Here is a 19212-nt window from a genome sequence, read left to right on the forward strand (position 1 = left end):
TTACAAATAGTTTACATGGAAAGAAACTAGGTTTTTTTGTTTTCACTGTATCACATACATGACTGAAGATAAATTTGCGGGGGAGGGGTTTAAAACTAGGCCGTTAGTAGAAAAGTAGCTGTCCCCAGCTGATTATCCAGTTAATTTATTTCTTTAAACTAATCATAAAATGTAAAGCCATTCCTAGTGGACGGGATAATTTTAAGGTATTAAAACCATGTTAGACACTTTTTGGCTTTGTTTTTATTTTCTAACAGTATTTCAAGGGACTTTTCATTTGTTCCCCACTCCTTGGACTCCTAGGCTATCGATCTAGTTCGCTCTCTGGACATTTAAGATCTTGAGAGAAGCATTCTACCTTTTGACCATCCTGTTTCTTCATTATCTATGCACAGGAATTTCAATGAGTCAGTGGACTTTCTCCAAAAGATAGTGGACATTTTCAAATGGGTCCACTTGCACATTTCAGTATGTTTGTTGGTTTTCTTATTAACTGATTTCATCAACTTCCCTTTGCCAAGTTACTCCCTCTTTTGCAATGACCTCAAGAAGATAGTATGAGGAGGAGGAAAAAGGAGAGGCAAAACAAATCAATAAGAAAGTTTCCAAATGAGTCAGCATATGATTATTTTTAAATCCCTCCAGAATCAATCAGGCAAATTTATGGAAGTGATTTTTGGAGTTAATTTAGTTGAGAAAGAGCATGATATCCAGAGAGGTGAAGACAGTTGCCTAAAGCCTCAGAGTCAACTGACAGATCCCAGATTAGAACTCCCATCTTCTGACTCTCGCAGGGGAAGTAATGCCTTTTCCACTACACTACAGAACAGCGCACTGCTGGATAGAAACTGCTGCTCTGCCTTCCAAATGGAACCATCGCTTTCTAGATCTATGCACCATGCCTAGGTGCTCCGCCAGAGAGGATAATCCTGATGGTAGAAACCACAAAGCCATGTAAGATCAACAATGACAACTACAAGGAAAGACCATGAATATCTCAGGCTAGAAAAAGATTGAGCTTTTCAGACTGGAACATTACCCTGTGCTCTGAGAGGGTTTATTAGTAATGATTGGCATTTACTAGAGGCGATCAAGTGACCATCTTCCAAAACCCTTGTTTCCTACCATGTGATTAGACATGAGCAGAGGCAATATTCATAACGAACTTTCAGTAGACTGAAAGGGGAGAAAAGTCAAGTGTTCTCCAGCCTCAGTTCCAGTTTTCCAGGCGAAAGAGTCTCGGCAGCCGGCTCTTGTTCCTCAACGCACATCGCTGGGTCGGGAGGCTGGAGTTTTACAGAGATCAACAGAAACTTTCATTCCATTCAAGCATGGAAATGTCGCCAAAATCCAAACGCCCGAACTCTGCAGAAATGAGAGAACAGTTGGCTCCTGCATCTGAAATAGGCTCTGGCAGTGGTGTTGCATGTAGCTAGGTCGCATTTTGCAAAATAGAAGCCATTATCTTTAGCATATCAACCAGACAAAATTAAATTGTAATTACATGGAGACATCCAAAAGCAAGCTATTTTGTCTTCAGTTAAATTTAAAGAAGTGTAATCGAGATTACCAATTTGAAAAGAAGTTTAGACAAGCAATAAATGCGGCTAGAAGAAACATGGAATTAGGCATTTAAAAGCCACCAGTCTGAATTTTAATGACTGGTAAATAATATTTCAGAAACCCAAGTAATGTCCTATGGTACACTTTTCCAGCTTTAGATTATGAGAAAGGGATGTGGGTTTTCTTAAAGTTTCACTGATTTGTTAACCAAATTCTTTCATTAATAGATTTTCATTTGCTTTTTAAGAAGTAAATGTAAAGCTACTCATATTCCTGAAATGTTATAAGGGGCTCATACACTGTTAGAAAATTGCTTACCCAGGGAAATAGATTAATGCCATTTTAGTCTCCAGTCGTCTTTAACATGAGAATTTGGCCTCTGCTGAGGGAGAAAATATTTTTAGAATAGATAAAAATCGAATCAGTCACTGTGGAGTCTTGGAAACAATAACGTGTATCTCTTTAAGATGGTCCAACAGAAAAGGTAAGCTAAAGGTCATCCACCGGGTGTTTCCCAACAATCAAATCCTTCCTTTGGGAACGTTACTGGTTTTCTGCTTTACAGCCACTTGGTTAGATTCTGATCAAAGGAGTAATAGCCAGTTAACTTTGCAAACCTTAGTCTAAAAATTTGATCTACCACACCTGAAAGTGAACTGCAAATGAGTTTTTAAAAATTCCACCTCTTTCAGCAATCTGTGAAGGGGTTGCCCTGGCCAAGCTGAAAGGGGAATCGGCAATTCCCCTTCACAAAGACCCTTTGTCCTCCTTTCAGCTCTGAAGATGAGTGCCCTGGCCCCTTCTCAAGGTGTGCTGCCGCAGTGGAATGTGGAAAGCATTTTCGGGAACTTTTTCTACAAAGTCCAGGTAAGTTTGTGTGACTTACACTTACACGTACATATACTGTAGGAGAGAGACAGAAATTAAATAATGTTCTGGAAAAAATTAAATCAGGGACTACGAAAAGGTACAAAAGGTTCATGTATGACTGAAAAATTGTGCTGATACACTGGAAGTTGACAGAACATTGTAAACTGACTATAACTCAATAAAAAAAATTTAAAATAAAAATACAAAAGGGATTTTAAGTATCATGTTATTTACTTTATGGCTAATATTAACCTTATAGCCACAAGAAGTTGGGGTCTATTTCCTCACATATTGATTTTGGTGTAAATGTCACAAATAAGGCAATAGGCAAAATATATTCATTGAACACTGTGCTGACAAGTCCCCCCGCCAGCCTAGGTCAGGTGCCATTCAGCCTCTGCCCATAACATGAAGAAGCCTTTTAAGTTCAATCGTACAAATGAGGAATTTGAATATAGTATTACCTTCAAAGAGTTTCAAATCCAAAGATCAGTTCCTCTCTTTCTGCCTCTTAGGCGTGTATACTTGGCACCACCTTGATAGAGCCAGGCACTTTTTGCCTTGTACCCAAATAATCCCAATCTCCCCTTGACTGGCCTTCCATAATCCATGTTTTCATCTCTCCAGCATTTGCCCTCCATAGCAAATCCAAGTTATTGGATGCAGCCAGAAGGCCCTCCATTTATTACATCCACCAGGTCAATCTGACAGTGTGATGATCTATAATGGTCCTTGTAAATAAATAGAAAGCTAACATTTGAAAGAGATAAGGAAGCTGCCAAAGTTGGCCAACATCCAAGACAGTAAGTAGTTTGGTCAGTAGGAGAAACCTGGATTCAAGAGCATACTCTAGACGCAAAAAGAAAGAAAAAGTGGTATATGCATGTCAGTTCACCCTGAATACCGACGCCTTGCTGAAAATAAACCTAGTATGGGACTAAAAGCAGCTGGCTTTTTTACTTTTTTTTTTTTTATCTTATTTATAAGCCCATTAAATGGCTTAACTAACAAATGCACCAACTCGTTCTCTGGCCTGGATTTGAGTTACACTTGGCCTTGACAAATACTGTCCAGATGTTGGCTAAATTGTGTCTGCTTTCAACAGAAGGTCAATAAACTGAGAAAACTGGCTTTGTGTTTCCTACAAATTTATTGATCCAAATCCTAGAAATGAAATTAAACCACAGTAGGGATAACCAGGACTTAAAACAGGGAGAAAGGGCCAAACATTTTTCTCCTGCTTTCTCCAAGCGGCACTATAATTTGTCCACAAATTAATTTACATTTTGGAGTGGGCCAACAGTTGTTAAGGAATAGAAAAAGGAGAGGAAAGTGATGATGGAGAGTTTGAGGGGAGAAGAGGACAAAAGATGGGAGATTGAGAGACTATGTAAAGGACAGGATGCAAGACAAAGTTAAAACAAGCTGAACTTACCCTTAAAACAAATACACAAATCTCCCAGCTCCTCTCTCGCCACTTTTGCACATGTACCCACTCCTTAAATTTTAGGGCTACTATCGATGCCAGTAACGTGCTATGCAAACATCTGTGCTTCATTTTCATAACCCCTCCACCAATAATCCGATGTTTCTCTCACTTAACAATGCCAATGCTTAGGATTCTAAAACCAAGTCAGTGAGCCAGAGAGATGTAATGTCACAAGACTTCTCTAGGCATCATGTGATCATCTTTAAAACTATCTTAATTCTTTCAGATCATCAGAAAGTTATTCGATATAAATATCTTACTATGCAAAATGGCATTCTACAAAGAGAAAGGCAGCATGATGACATAAATAGGACACTAGGAGCATTTGATTTGGCTGGAATTTGATTTTTTTATTCTAAAATATACACACAAATGAAAGAAGCATTCAAATTATTCAGAGACAACCACATGTTATGATGGTTTCCATAATATAAAATATATATCATATAAGTTGTGCCAGCCTTAAAGAGATGTCTGTTGGGTAAGAAAATAAAAGTATTACTTTATGTTTGATTTATTTGAAGATCAGCCTACTACAAATTTAATTATCCAGAAAGGAGATTTAAGCCAGAAAATTATGACTTAAACATTTCAGCTCAAGTAAAAGAGTCAAACAATGCAAGATTTTACATACTTGAAAGTTTTGAAGCCAAAACATTGCATTCACTTAGAATAGCTTGAAACACATGGCGGCCAATTAGAAGCAGAAAACACACACATTGATAGTAATGAGAAATGGCTGTTGAAAGAAGAGACTATAGGGGAAAAAGGAATAAAACTGCTGTGGCATCATTTGGAGTGGAGGAAAATAACCCTGAGCCATACTAGTGTCTGCTGGCCTTGCTAAGTTATAATTAAGCATAATATTTTTAGCACATTTTGACAAAATTGAAGGTTGAAGAAAATATTTAGTATTATCAATGAGACAAAAACTTTTAAATTTTTTTATCAAAAAAACTACTATAATATACTGCTGATGCTTAAATGGATGAAATAGTAAATGGGTATGAAAGAAAACAAAAAAAGAGTATTCAGATGTTAGAGGATGATGGGGCACCAGATTAGGTCCGTAAATACATGAATGCCAATGCATTTCCTCACTTCTTTCGAAATCATTATGGAGGTGGTTTGGATACAATACTATTGTGTATGGAAAGCAGTCATTAAATCATAGATGAAGACCTGAAAAAGGAAGGTAGGCAGAGAAGGCACCATTGTTCTGCTGAAGACAAATGATTGCCTCTTCCACAATGGAAGGGCCTCCTGGTCAGAAATAAGGGTGGGCTGGACTGGAAGGAAGGAAGGAGTGGTGGGACAAAGTGGAGACAAGACCCCTCAGAGCTTTATATGCATGTAAATAATATTTAATCTGGTTATTATAAGCAAGAGGAACCACGAAAGTGTTTTAATCAAGGGTGTGGACATGACTGTGTTTGTGTCTCTAAAAGTTCCCTCTGAAAGTAGAATAAGAAGGGATGTGGATCCTGGGAAGGTCCAGGAACAAGATGCTATGTAATGGTGGTAATGGAGTGGCAATACGGAGGAGATGAAGGATTGCACAATGGGGTGTACATGCAGAGAGGAGTGTGATGATCCTAATTTGGGATGCTAAGTGATTCTTGGCATTAAGACAGCGAATATGGAGATGAAGTGGAAATTATGAGCTTAGTTTTAGACTGACAAGCGTGAGGAAGGTTTAAGAACTCTCTGAACTAATGTATGCAGCAGGCCATACAAATCTAGAACTTAGAGGGTGGGTAAGGGCTATTTATATAATGTGTTTTAGATATAGAACTGTAGAAATACTGCTTATGATTCTGCTTAAGGAGACCACTTCCCTTTTGCACCATAATTCAGGTAAACTCCAATGTTACAAACTGAATGTTTATGAACCCCCCAAAATTCATAATGGAATTAGTGCACTTGTAAAAGAGACTCCAGAGAGCTCTCTTGCCCTATCTCCACCACAAGAGGATTCAAGAAGGTAAAGGCAGCCTACAGCCCAGAAGAGAGCTTTTACCAGAACCTGACCACACAGGCACTCTGATCAAGGACTTCCAACCTCCAGAACCATGCGAAATATTTTTTAAAATTGTTTATAAGCCAACCAGTCTATGGTACTTCGTTACAGCAGCCTGAACTAAGACACCCAGCTGGGGTTGCAATATTTTAGCTGTCTGCTTAGAACTAGTGCCAGCTATTGAACAGAGCAATCATAAAATCCTCTAGGCTGAAAAAAGAAACCTCTGATGAAGTTTCAGGTGAAATTGTAATTGGGCAGGTATAGACCTATGAGCAACCTGATACAGGTTTTTATGATCTGTTTGGGTCCAGCCCAACAGTGCTCAACAAGCTAAGAATTACTTGCACTTAATGTATGTTAATGCAAGAAACCTGCACTCTCAGGGGATGCACTTTGCTCCTTGTGTGGAATAAGCAGATGATAAGCTCCACGAGAACAGGACCGTGTCTGCCTTGGCCGTGGCACCCAAAAGGCACTCACTGATTACTGCCTGAAAAGATGATAAACCTATGGTGTTTCTGCATAAGAAAGCTGGGACTTGTCATCCATTTCAGAAAGGAATGTGAGGCCTCTTGGAAAATATTTCCTTTCCCTTTAGGAGATCCCAGTAAAAATTATCTCCTTTTTATAGCTCAGGATAATGTCTGTTTCTGACATCAAACACTACTACATCTATCAAGTTGTAGTCTCAGGACGAGGACACATGAAGGAATCAGAGTGAAGAGAATCACAGAGAAGCAGAGCTTGGAACCTCTACCCATGGAAGCTTCCCATGTGAGATGATGAACTTTATTATTGCTCAGATCAGGTTGAGTTAAGACACTCTGTTATTTATCGTCTTAGACATTTTAAGTTACAAAATACCACTCCCACTTGAAAATAACATGCTGCTAGGCCTGATTAACTTGGTCAATATGTCAAATGATATCCAACTGATGGAACTTATCCCTAAGTTTTGGATATTCTCATATATTTCAAATTATTAAAATCAAGGAGCCACAATCAACTAGCAAGGTATTGTATCAGCATCCTGTGTTTTGTCAGACTTATCTTTCATATTTTCATCATTTTAGACATACATAATTTACCAAGACTAATGATTTCAGTTTTTTGTCCTTCAGAGATTATCAGCATTAGCATCATTATTACAGTAAACCTGTATCTTGTACACTAGTAGTATGTGGTAGCGTGGCCAAGGTCTTCATTAATTAAATTGTGTCACAGACCTCATTATAAAGTTAACTTCTCCCTAGAGCACAGTAATAGTGTTCATCTACCCTGCCAACTGAAGGCAAACTTTTAGGATTGATAGACACAAACAAAAGTGTGTTAGCAAAATCAATAACTATGTCCCAAGTGTCATAATTTTTATTAATTTGGAAAAGAAGGAAATTACTTCCAGAAAGAAATAGAATTAAGGTCAACACCTTGATAACTGCACTGCAGCTTATGGCTATACCTAGATACCATTAAAATATCACCAACCTTTCTGTACTAGTTGACATGAATTAAATGAGAAGGTGATAGAAACACCATGTGCAAGAGATTGATTGTTTTAATGGCCCTGATACTCCATCCCGCCCTGTACCCACACTCTTCCCCATATGACTTTATAATTCTAACTAAAGACACATAGTCTTTTTTTTTTCCCTACTCCTTGGGTCTGGGATGTTCTTGTGAATTATTTTGACCAGTAGAATGCAGTGGAAATGAGGGTGTCCCTTTGAACATAGGACTCAAAAGACCTTGTGTGTTTCTTCTTTCTTTCTCTCTTGGTTCTCTCCATGAAAACATGCCTGTGCTAGCCAGCTGGAGGATGAGATACATAGAACAGAGTTGAGTTTCCCCAGTCATTTCAGGCAAGACTATCCTCGATCTGTAGGCATGTGCCACACAGACATATGAGTGACCATAACCTAAATTATCAGAGGCACCTAGCTCATCCATATGTCTTCTTAAATAATATCAGCAAACATCAGCTGACCTAGGTGATCATCTAAATCTCATATTTATGACCTATATAAATTATTATCGTTACTTGACACTGAGGTTTTTGTGGTTATTTATTTTATAAAAGTTTAACTGATACCCCTGCATTCATTTCTCAGGTCTTTTATGTTAGCAATAATTTCTACAATGCCCTATGGGATTTTGTTTTGTTTTGTTTTTTGTTTTTTAGTGCAGTATTATACTTGTTAGGAATGGAGATTTCAGATCCTTCATTTGAATCTTGCCACCTACCATACTAGCCTTATCTTAAAGGTCAAGGAGTCATGAGATGGTGAAGAGATTCTGACAGTTGCCAACAATTCCCATTCTAAAATCCACCCTAAACTGTCCTACTACCTCCTGACTGGGGCAAAGACATCTCAACCCAGTATGTCTGCCACTAAATTCATAATTTTTTCAGTAACTTATTTCTCATTCCTTATGGCCTATCTCAATACATGTCATAACCACCCTCACATTTGCTCAAGCCTAGAAATGGGTTTTGAACTTCTCTCTCTCTCCCTCCACCTCCATATATAGCCAATCACAAAATACTGTAGATTATACATAAAAATATCAAGAATCCATCTACTGCTCTCCACACTGGGTACAGTACCCTGTTGCAGATAAGTTTATTTGAGCTACTCTAAACCAACTGAAGCAAGTAGATAATTCATTGGAGTATGTGGCCACCTCCCAAATTCAAAAGCAAAGCTTCAGATATTAGCTCAGAAATGGTTGACAAGAATCTGGAGATCTAGGCAGCTGGCATTAGTGGAAAATCAGTGGTCTTGGATCAATTATTTTAATCCATTTTTCTAACCACTTGTCACTCTATTCAAGATGTAAAGCCAACATGGAGAGTCTGGTCAGCTTAGCTTGGGTCAAATGCCACGCTTGCCTAAGGTAATACAAGGCACCTTACCTGACTGTCCCACCCAAATAGAAATCAAGATGCTGTTAATCAAACACAGGAGACTGAATGCTGCATGGCAAGAACAGCAATGTTGTCCACTCCTCTGGCATATCTGATTTCTCTCAAATAGTCCTATTTTAATTGTCAAAACCTCTGTTAATTTGTGTTTATACCTTTGTCATGGAAACCTGGCACTGCTAGGAAATAGATTAGTGTTGTAATTTGACATCTTCTAAGATTATTCTCTGACCTTGTCTTTAAGCATCTTCAGCATGTTGGCTGCACAAACAAGTCTTCCTGCCTCAAGGTTACACAAAAACTGTTTCCGAATGCATGTAAAGTGCCAGGCATTCTAAGACTAAGGTGTAATCACTCGCCAACCCCTGCCCCCTCCTGCCCACCCATTCCCTCCATAATTTGTCTCATGAGCAGCTTTGCCTCCGCATATCATGGATTATTATCTTCCCATACTCAAATATGGTAGGGAATACCATTGTTCCTATAGAACTGATCATCAGTTCTCAATGTCCCACGTTCTTTATGCAGGTATATGGTACCTATTTCTGTTGTTTTTATTTTCATTTTGTGTTTTTTCCTCTAGAAAGATGGACAATCTATAGATGGATTACTTCAGGCCCTGTGTCTGTACATGGTTTGGTCGTCAGGATGTGGGTCAGAAGCTAAAACCCTTCATAGAGCTCTGAGTACGTGCCACTGTGGTAGACATGGTAGGCTGTGCTCTCAATGGCCATTTCTTTCATTCCCTTGCTACAGAACAACGTGCCCAAGGTAGTGAGTCTTGATTAGATTAAATCAATCACAGTGTGCTTTGCTGATTTGGGCGTGTGATCCAGTTCTGCCCAAGAAGATGTAAGGGGCTGTCTGCTGAGAGGATTCTGAGGAATATATTCTTCTGTTACACAAAGCAGTTTTTTTCCCTAACTCACTGAATAGTCATAGAGAATTGCAGATGAGTCCTATAGTTATTATTATTCAATTCCTTTATCAGGATTAGGGGAATTACAAATGCATTTTGAGTCTCTAATTTTTATTTATTTTTGCTAATTTGCCCATCCCCTCCTACCTCCACACTCCTACGTATTGCTACTTGACAAGAGAGATACCTTTCAACATACATGAATTTATCTGTGAAAAGCAGATTATTTTCAACCAACTATATTTTCTGCTGAGGCAGAGGTGTCACCATCATTAGATGATCTATTTAGAATCAGATATATATATGGAATGAATGAGTGAAAATAAGTGTCCTGAGGTAAAGTCCACTTTTATAATTTGACTACATTTTTGCTAGTATGGATATTCCCACCTCTCACTACAAATAAATAGAAAAACTGGTTAAAGCACAATATAAAAAAAAAAGTTACTTTTTCTCTATAACCAAAAGGAAACAAATAAACAGGTACAACTCAAAGAAAGCCAGGGCTATAATCAAATTTCCTGTATATAGAATAAAACACTGAAGAATTACTGTTTCTGTGGAAAAGAGAATTAGAAAATTCCCACCTACTAGCCTGAGATGCTCCAGCTAAGCTTGCAAATTACCTGGAACCATAGGTGGAGAAAATACCATTTTTAAGAAATGAAAACTGCAGACTAGTAGGTACACATGAGTATAAAGTCCAGATTGATTATATCTGTTTGATCAGGTTTTATAGGCACTTAGGTATCCATCACGTATCCATTCTCCCCTTCTTTCTTACTAAGAGGTTGTCTATGTTATTGAGGTTGAGAGTGTCCCCCATTAACATAGTATACTGGGGCGGCGGGAAGGTTTACCTTACAGTGAGATGTGGTTACTTGAAAAGTTCTGGCTAATTGTCTAAGGCCTGATGTCTTGGAAGTCTCCTTAGATGGCAGGCAAGTACGTTCCCCTCCCCCCACTTTCCCCTACTTTCTCTCTTGTGGAAGGAAGCAATAGTTTGAGCTCTAACAGCTGAGGTATGTAAGCTGTGTATTAAGGGTGGTGAAGAGGGAGAAAATGAACCTGAGTCCTTGAGGACTTGGTCAAGATATATGGCAGCCATGGACAGGCTACCTGCACACTAGTTTTATCCAAGAAAATTAATCTTTATATCGAGGGTCCCTATGAATAGCAGCAAAATGAACTCCCAGCTATTTTATATTGGATTACCAAACTGGAAAGTTTACATAAAAATTGTTCTCAGACTTTTGTCAAAAGCTAAATGAAACTGCTTTATGAAGCAGTCACTATTCTGAACACAAGAATTTGTGCGTGTTTGCACACACACATATACCCCAGCTGATCTCAGAAAAATAAATACCCACCCCCACACACACACACACACACATGCATCACAGGGGAAAAAAGAACTGTCCTCTAGGAGAAAGCAGAGGCAAAACAGGAGATGTAACACCCCAAGATGTGAAACTATACAACAAGGAAAAGAATCCATAAAGTTTTTTAAAAGTAATCACTATAGAGGTTAAAGACAGATTAGAAGACATAATGGAAGATAAGAACTATATTATTTAACACTGGAGGATTTAACCCAGAGAACCTTAAAATAAAAAGTCTAGCCACTGAAATACATACACATGCACGCATGCACACCCCCCCTACACACACAATAGGTTAAACAACAAATTAGTCAAAGCTAAAGCGACATCTAGAAAAGCATTTGGGAAATGTGACAGAACTGTCAAGAGAAATGGAGGGTAAAATAAGAAAGTCCAACATATATTAATTGAATATACAGAAAAAAAATTAGAGACTTGTGGAGAGGCAACATTTGAAGAAATAATTGTCAAAATTGTCTGGAATTAAAGTAAGATCTAAATCCTGAAAAGAAGTCACATGAGTACAGAGCAGAAAAAGTAAAACAAATACCTAGCTATAGTGTTGTGAAAAAGCAGAACTTCAAAAATAAAGATAAAAATCTTAAAAGCAAACAGCAAAAAGTGTGGACTGCCTAAATAAATAATCAGAACACCTTGGAATAATAGCTTCAAAGTACTGAGGAAACTAACTGACAGTATAGAATTCATTAGTTAAACAACTGTTCAAGAAGAACAAAAATGTTAAATATCCAAATAGAGGCTGAGAGATTTTACTACTTACAAACCTTTGATGAAATATGAAATTTAGTAAGAACAGAATAGAAACTAGAAAGATGAATGGGTTCAAGAAGCAAGATAAGCAAGAAATTGATGAGTGTGTTGGGATCTAAACAGTCATTAGATATAAATACTACTAATAATAATGATTCATTTGGTAAAATTATATGGAAGGTGGGGATGGGAAATCAGAGATGAGGTTAAGTTTTTTCAATTGCTTGAAAGTAGTCTAGAGATGAGAATTTTAGAATGTTTAAAGCCCACTATGATTATGTACAAATTTAAGGGTAACCAAAAAATAGAAGCATCAGATCTAGTTTCTAAAATGAAAAAGTACACATAAAGAAATCAAACCCAACAGAAACCATGAGAAAAGAATAACAGAACAACAACAAAAAAATTACAAGCATGACAATATAGAATCATAAAATAAGATAAAATGGTAGAAACATTTCAAATACATCAGTAAGCATAATAAATACAGATTAAGCTTGTCTATTAACAGATTCTCAATTTGAATAAAATAGTATTAATATTAAGCTGTATTAATTTTATAGTAGACACATAAAATAAATGACAAAAGAGACTGAGAGTAAAGAGCAAGGAAAAAGACATAACAAGGGAACAGTGCTCAGAAGAAAGATAATGTAGCACTTACAATTGGAGAAAAATAGGCTTTAACATAAAAAAATTATTCTGGAGTATGAAGGTGTAGTTGCTTAATAATAAAAGGAACAATTCACAAGGAGCATATATTGATTCTGAATGTATGCAATTTACATTGTAACTACATAATATACAAAGCATTAATTGCCAGAATTTTGAAACTTACTTTTTAAATTAACAACCATGATTTGAGAAATTATCATGACTCTCCTATATCCAAGAATATATGTAAGTTATTTATATAATATAATAATGTAGTAGAGAATAACCTTTGTTTTGTTGGAGGTTTACAGGCACACCATGACCTAGCCCACGGGGATGGCTGCAAGAACAAAGAATGCCTGCAGCAAGAAGATTAAACAGTCAACCACACCCCCTCCCTTATTTCCCTTTACCCTTCCTTATTTTTTGTATAAAAGGAGCCAGTATTCTTACTAGAGCAGGATGGTTCTCCAAGACATTAGTCTGCCATCCTCTCCGTCCGCCGGCTTTCCACATAAAGTTGGTATTCCTTGCCCCAACACCTGGTCTCCCGATTTACTGGCCTGTCGTGCGGCGAGCAGAACGAGTTTGGACTCGGCAATGATAAGTATTTATAATTTAGACATATAATGAAGTATTACTCAGCTATAGAAAAGAATGAAATTATATCATTTGCAATAATTGTGGATGGACCTAGAGAGTATTATGCTTAATGAAGTCAGTTAAACGGAGAAAGACAGATACTCTATTTATCACTTATTTGTGGAATCTAAAAAATTACATGAAAGTATATAACAAAACAGAATCATACTCACAGATATAGAGAACAGACTAGTGGTTACCACGAGGGAGAGGGAAGGAGGGAAGGGTGAGATGGGGCATGGGATTAAGAGACACAAACTACTATGTATAAAATAAATAAGAAACAAGGATATATTGTATTGTACAGGGAAACATAGCCATTATTTTTTAATAACTTTAAATGGAGTATAATCCATAAAAATACTGAATCACTATGTTGTACACATGAAACTAATATAATACTGTAAATCAACTATAACAAAAATTTTTTGAAAAAGAAAGATACTTTATTTTATATATAATAGCAACAACCAATTAGAAATGGTGTGTAAATATAAATCTCATTCATAACAACAGTAAACTTCGAGGAACCTGGGAATAAATCTAACAAAATAAATATAAAACATATAAGCAAAAATTTGTACATTTTATTGAAGATCATAAAAAAATAGATACCACGTTTTTACGGAAACTAAAAAGTTGACCCTACCTAAAATTCACGGTGAAGAGTAAAGGTTCGAGAATAACCGAGGTCATTCCGAAGAAGAAAAAGAATGCAAAGGCCCTGTCAGAGAACATTATGTATTTTCAATAACTAACTATAGTAATTGTGGAAAACTTGGTTGGTGCCCATCTCAGGTCCTCAGGGATCCTTTTCACTGGCTGCTGTGGTTGCTGCAGCTCACTGCTGGTTTCTGCACAAGTTCTAGGTAGGATTGCCCTTGGGCAATGAAGCTGCCTCCAAGGGGAGCGCCTGGGAGTCACCACCCCCACCCAGCATGGCCTGGAGCAGTGATCTTCTGTCCTGAGGCATAAAAGCCCTACTCCCTGACCTCAGGACAGAGGGACTGCCATGCAGCTGCTGTCCCAGAGTTCCTCGAGGGATCAGGCTGAGGCTTGGTCTCACCTGAAAGCACATTTTTACTGGGCTTCTTTTCTATCTGGTTTCCTCACCTCTCTACAGGTTTTCCTGTGTGTCTACCCTTAGTAAATTCCTTGCATGAGAATTAAGAAAGTGTTGATTGACACACTATAGACAACTCAATCAATAAAGCAAAATACTACATTGAGGAGGAGATCAGCAGAACCAATAAATATGTGGTAACATACTCATTCTCACCTAGTAATCAGAGAATGCAAATGCAAATTAAACAGTACTCACCAGATTGGCAAATTCTGAATGTCTGAAAATCCTAAATGCTGATTAAGATGTGAGCAAATGAGAACCCTTATACATTGTTGGTGGGAAAGGACATTTGTTAACCCATTTGAAAGAACAGTTTATTAATACCTAACAAAATTGAGATGCTCAGAAGGTATAACCTAACAATTCCATTGTCAGGTATATACTCAGGGGAATACTTAGACACATGCATAGAGAGATGTGTGTGAGGATATTTACTACAGCATTGTTTACAATAGTGCAAAACTGGAAACAGCGTAAACATTTATCAAGAAAAGAATGGTTGCAGGTTGGGAGTATAGCTCAGTGGTAAAGTGCATGCTTGGTATGCACGAGGTCCTGGGTTCAATCACCCATGTCTCCTTTAAGGGGGCAGGGAGAATAAAAAAACTTTTTTAAATTTAAAACCAGAGAAGAATGGATAAATTGTAGTGTATTCATAATGTATCATTTAAAATAAATGATAACCAAATTTAGATGTGAGAACATGGATGAATGTCCAAAACAATTTTTAGTGAATATGCAAATTGAAAAAGGGCACCTTTTAAGGGAACTTTAAAAATTTAAGTAACAAACCAAATGTTGTAATATCTTGTTTATGGACATAAGGATATACACACATACATATGTACATATTATATAAATATGCATATATAATATGTTAATACTGTGTAAAATATGTCAGGAAGACATTTCAGAATAGTAACATACCTAAGGAAGAAATGAGAGGAACAAGACTGGAAAAGGTACAAGGGATTTTCAATCCCAGTTTTAATTTTTATTTTACAAAAAATGATCTGAAGTAATATGGGAAATGGTAGCAATTACTTAAATCTGGGATGAGATGTCTGTGTATCTGTTACATTCCTCTCTGTCCTTTTTTATATGTATGAAGTATTTCATAATAGAAAATGAAAGAGAAATGGTACTCAAAATATAATCAAATTCTAAATCTTGTTTTCAACATAACCATGTGAATTGATTTTTTAAGTCCTATTCCTGATGCAATTGTGAAAAAGATATCCCACATTATAAAATAGTCTAGTATTCATCTTCCTAGATTTCGTCCTTTTTCTTATATTTCCTCAGAAAAGTAGGAAGATAGCTTGCCACCTTTCTTTGGAACATCAAAAGATTTCCTTTTTCCTTCTTTCCTCCTTCCCTCTCCTCCTTCTTTTCTTCTTTCTTCCTTGCTTTTACAAACAATTACAGTCATCTCAGCTCTTAATCATTCCTTAATTATTTTCCTAAGTCCTAGAATTGTCAAAGAAAATACAGGAAGCTCAGTTAAATTTGAATTTCAGATAAATAATGAATAGTATTTTTCCATAGGACATATTTATACTAAAAAGTTATTTGTCTTTTATCTGAAATTCAAATTAACTGGCAGCCCTATATTGTTTATTTGCTGAATCTGGCAACCCTATTTACTTCAATTTACCATAACTGAAGTTTATTTACATAGTTACCTATCTCACAAATATTCTTTTTAATTCTTAAATGTGCAGACAGAATAGGTCTAATAGCCTTCTCATCAGATGAACAAGGCAATCTGTCAAGGATAGATACTATCTATTTATCTATCAGGGACGTTAATATCCTTGTACTAGTTCTAGTATCTAAGATGTAATCATGAATAGTTCAGGTGCAAATTAATTGGATCTTATATACAAGATTCTCAGGGGCACGAGCTAGTTTGAGGCCTGACTGTTTGAAGCACTCTACAATCCCTCCAAATTTTACTTTTTGGTCTTTGCAAATGAATTCACTATTTGGTTCTGTCTGGGCTTCAAATTGCCTCTAAAAGAATAATTTTTGCTCATGTGACAGATTTGTCTTGTTTTGTTTCTCTCTCTTAAAAAAAAAAAAAATCACCTCCTAAATTGTCTCTATAACGCACCCTAATTCCCTTTTGTTTCTGTAGGTGACTTTCCAGAACGTGATCTTTCAGATATGCCTCTTAGCTTTTACCTTCCTACCCCATTTCTTTCCTTAACCAGTTCTCTTACAGAGTTTCTCAGCCCCTGAGCATAGTGGAAAAGGAATGTCACAGAGAGCTTTGAATAAAGCAGCATAGTATGTGTTCATTACCAGTTGGTTAAATGAAAGAAGGAAAGAATAACGCCAAAATCAGACATAACAATGGTCCTTTAAAGTGTTAACAATTTGCAAAGAAATGATAGCAATTATTTAAATGGTTAAATAGGCAAAAGTTAGCTTTTGGGCTCAGTATCTCCCTTTTCCAGTGGATTGTTTCACAGTGTTCCTGTAGAGATGCCTTGAAATGTGTTTAAAGCACCCTCATTTGTTTTGAAATTGCCTGTGACTTAAGAAAAATAGAAATCACTATGGTATTAGAGTGGTGGGTTCTTACATGCCTCCTCCTCTTTGAAATAGCTTTCCTTTTTGCAATGAACAATTAAATAAAATGACAAATTTGTATCAATCTTTATTTTCAAATTGGTTTTTGTTTACATAGGCTAAATAGTCTGAAATAAAAACCTTATGGTATTTGTTATTTCCTATTTTCTGTTTTCCTTTTTGTCTTTACAAATTTTTAAATCTTACTATGAAATCAAAAACACTCATGAATAAATAAAGGGTAACAAAGAGGAGAAAATAAAAAGCAAACAACCATACTTTTTTTTCTGTCCATAAATAGCATGCTGTTTATAAAATAAATTTTTTATAAAATCATATATATACTGTTTTGGAATTTTTCTTAATATACAGACGTTTCTCTTCTTATAAAATATCCCATCACATTTTTTTCCAGTAGTTTCCTAGTACTGCATTATCTTTTTAAAGTGAAAGCTTCACTTTTTTTGAAAATTTTTCATCCTTTGAAACTCTGAGCTTTTATCTATAAAATAGAATTTGTGGAGAGAGAGAAGCAACGAAGGCTGAGCTGTGATGGAGTGTCTATGAAAAAGAGTATGTTCTTGTCAGTGTAACGAATTCTACTGAGGACTAGAGGACGGTCACAATGTGAAACTATGTTTTACAACTCCAGGGATAAAAATCAGTGAAAGGAAAGGTGAAAATGATGAAAGTCAATGTGGTGACACTGTTAAAGATTTACCTCAATGTGCCTTTGTTGGTTAGAACTCACTGTGCTGCCTGCAAGAGGGGAGAAAAAAAAAAAAATGGATTCACTTTATTGCACTCATCTGTCATAGATAATACCCTGTACAAAGAGGTGGAAGGAAATGGTGAACTTATAATCAGTCTGTGTACACATACAATAGGAAGGCAGTCTGGAAACCCAGCAGGCCTGGGAAATGAGTGGCTGTCATAAAGGGGACAGTGACACTCCACTGAGATCAGTGAGCTCCAAGCTCCAAAGAGAGGGGCAGGCCAACTTGATCTTTCTTTGTGTGCAGACCGTTGGGTGTGCTACATGCACCTTCAGACTTGGTGGGGAGTCACATTCAATTGCCAGACAAATGCAACCCACTCTGCCACCAACAGGAGGAAGTGAACTTGTCGCCTTTAAAGGATTCCACAGAGACTACCTTCCCCCCTGTAATAGTGATGGATGGTGTCTGCCTCTTTCTGACCAACAGGGTATATTCCAAAGCAGCTGAGATCAATGCCGGTATGTCAGAAGCAACTGTTAGAAGCAAAATTTCTAGCAGTTTCTGAAAAAGCTAATTTATTTAGGCAAGGTCTGTAACTTTCTAGCTCTCACCGCAATAAAGGGACTAGAATGTTTTTCTTATGAATCTCTCCTTCATTTTTCTGTATTCTTGAGAATTCTCTGAATCAAAAAGCAGTGATAGTCTTTTTCACTTCCAGCTGTGTATGTCGCACAGCTACTTATTTTTATGGCATAAGGTTACGTTAAGAAGTTTCACTGTCAGATAATACTGTGTAAGAATGATATTCTATACAGTATCATTATAGATATAATATTCTATATTATAGATATTATATTCTATAATGTCAAATGAATACATTGTCTGGCAAGTGACGTAGTGCCAAATTCTGTCTTTGAATATTTTACCCTGGATGGTCAACTTTTCAGCCTGTCCCCTAGTACTAACGCTCATGTCACTTAGCCCTCCCCTCAGAACCCCTACCCGCATCCCCTAGTGGAAGAGTTCCAGTTTGCACCATTCTGAACTTCAATATGAGGTTTTCTGTGGAGCCTTCATATGTTTTATTCTCTTCTAATTTCTTATGAATGCACAGAGAAAAGTGTGGATACCTGCAATATTTTGCAAAAAAGGAATGGTGACCTCCCTCACCCCCTTTTTGAATTATTGTCATCCTCCCCACCAGGGAAGCCTCTTGTCCTCCTGCATGCCTTTTTCATGGGTAGCAATTTACTCCATCCCTCCCTTGGAGGCTGTCCCAATGACAGTATGAACCCCATTTCATGATGGCCCACCATGAACGACACACCATGGCTAAGAGATCACATTATAATTACTGACCAAGGGATTACCTGTTTTTACAGAACTGTACACTATCCCTTTTACAAGCCATTTCTAAATATTGCAGCCCTTGTTCCACCAGACAAATCGACCATTTCATGCACTAAATAATTCTTGACCTTCATGTAGTACAAAACAGCTTAGAAGAATGTCTGAATTTATAATACACAAAATGAGATGACAAATCAGATATAA

The 19212-nt window shown here is 37.0% G+C and overlaps 1 long non-coding RNA gene across 1 annotated transcript in view; it reads right to left on the bottom strand.

The window, feature by feature from the left end:
* Window positions 1-225: 225 nt before the first annotated feature.
* Window positions 226-19212, bottom strand: part of LOC116664202 — a 56074-nt gene continuing 37087 nt past the window's right edge. Inside the window, exon 3 of the long non-coding RNA XR_004320595.1 lies at window positions 226-1365. This is a non-coding gene — a long non-coding RNA (uncharacterized LOC116664202). The remainder of the gene's footprint in view (window positions 1366-19212) is intronic.

Source organism: Camelus ferus, chromosome 6 (assembly GCF_009834535.1).
Source record: "Camelus ferus isolate YT-003-E chromosome 6, BCGSAC_Cfer_1.0, whole genome shotgun sequence".
NCBI lineage: Eukaryota > Metazoa > Chordata > Mammalia > Artiodactyla > Camelidae > Camelus > Camelus ferus.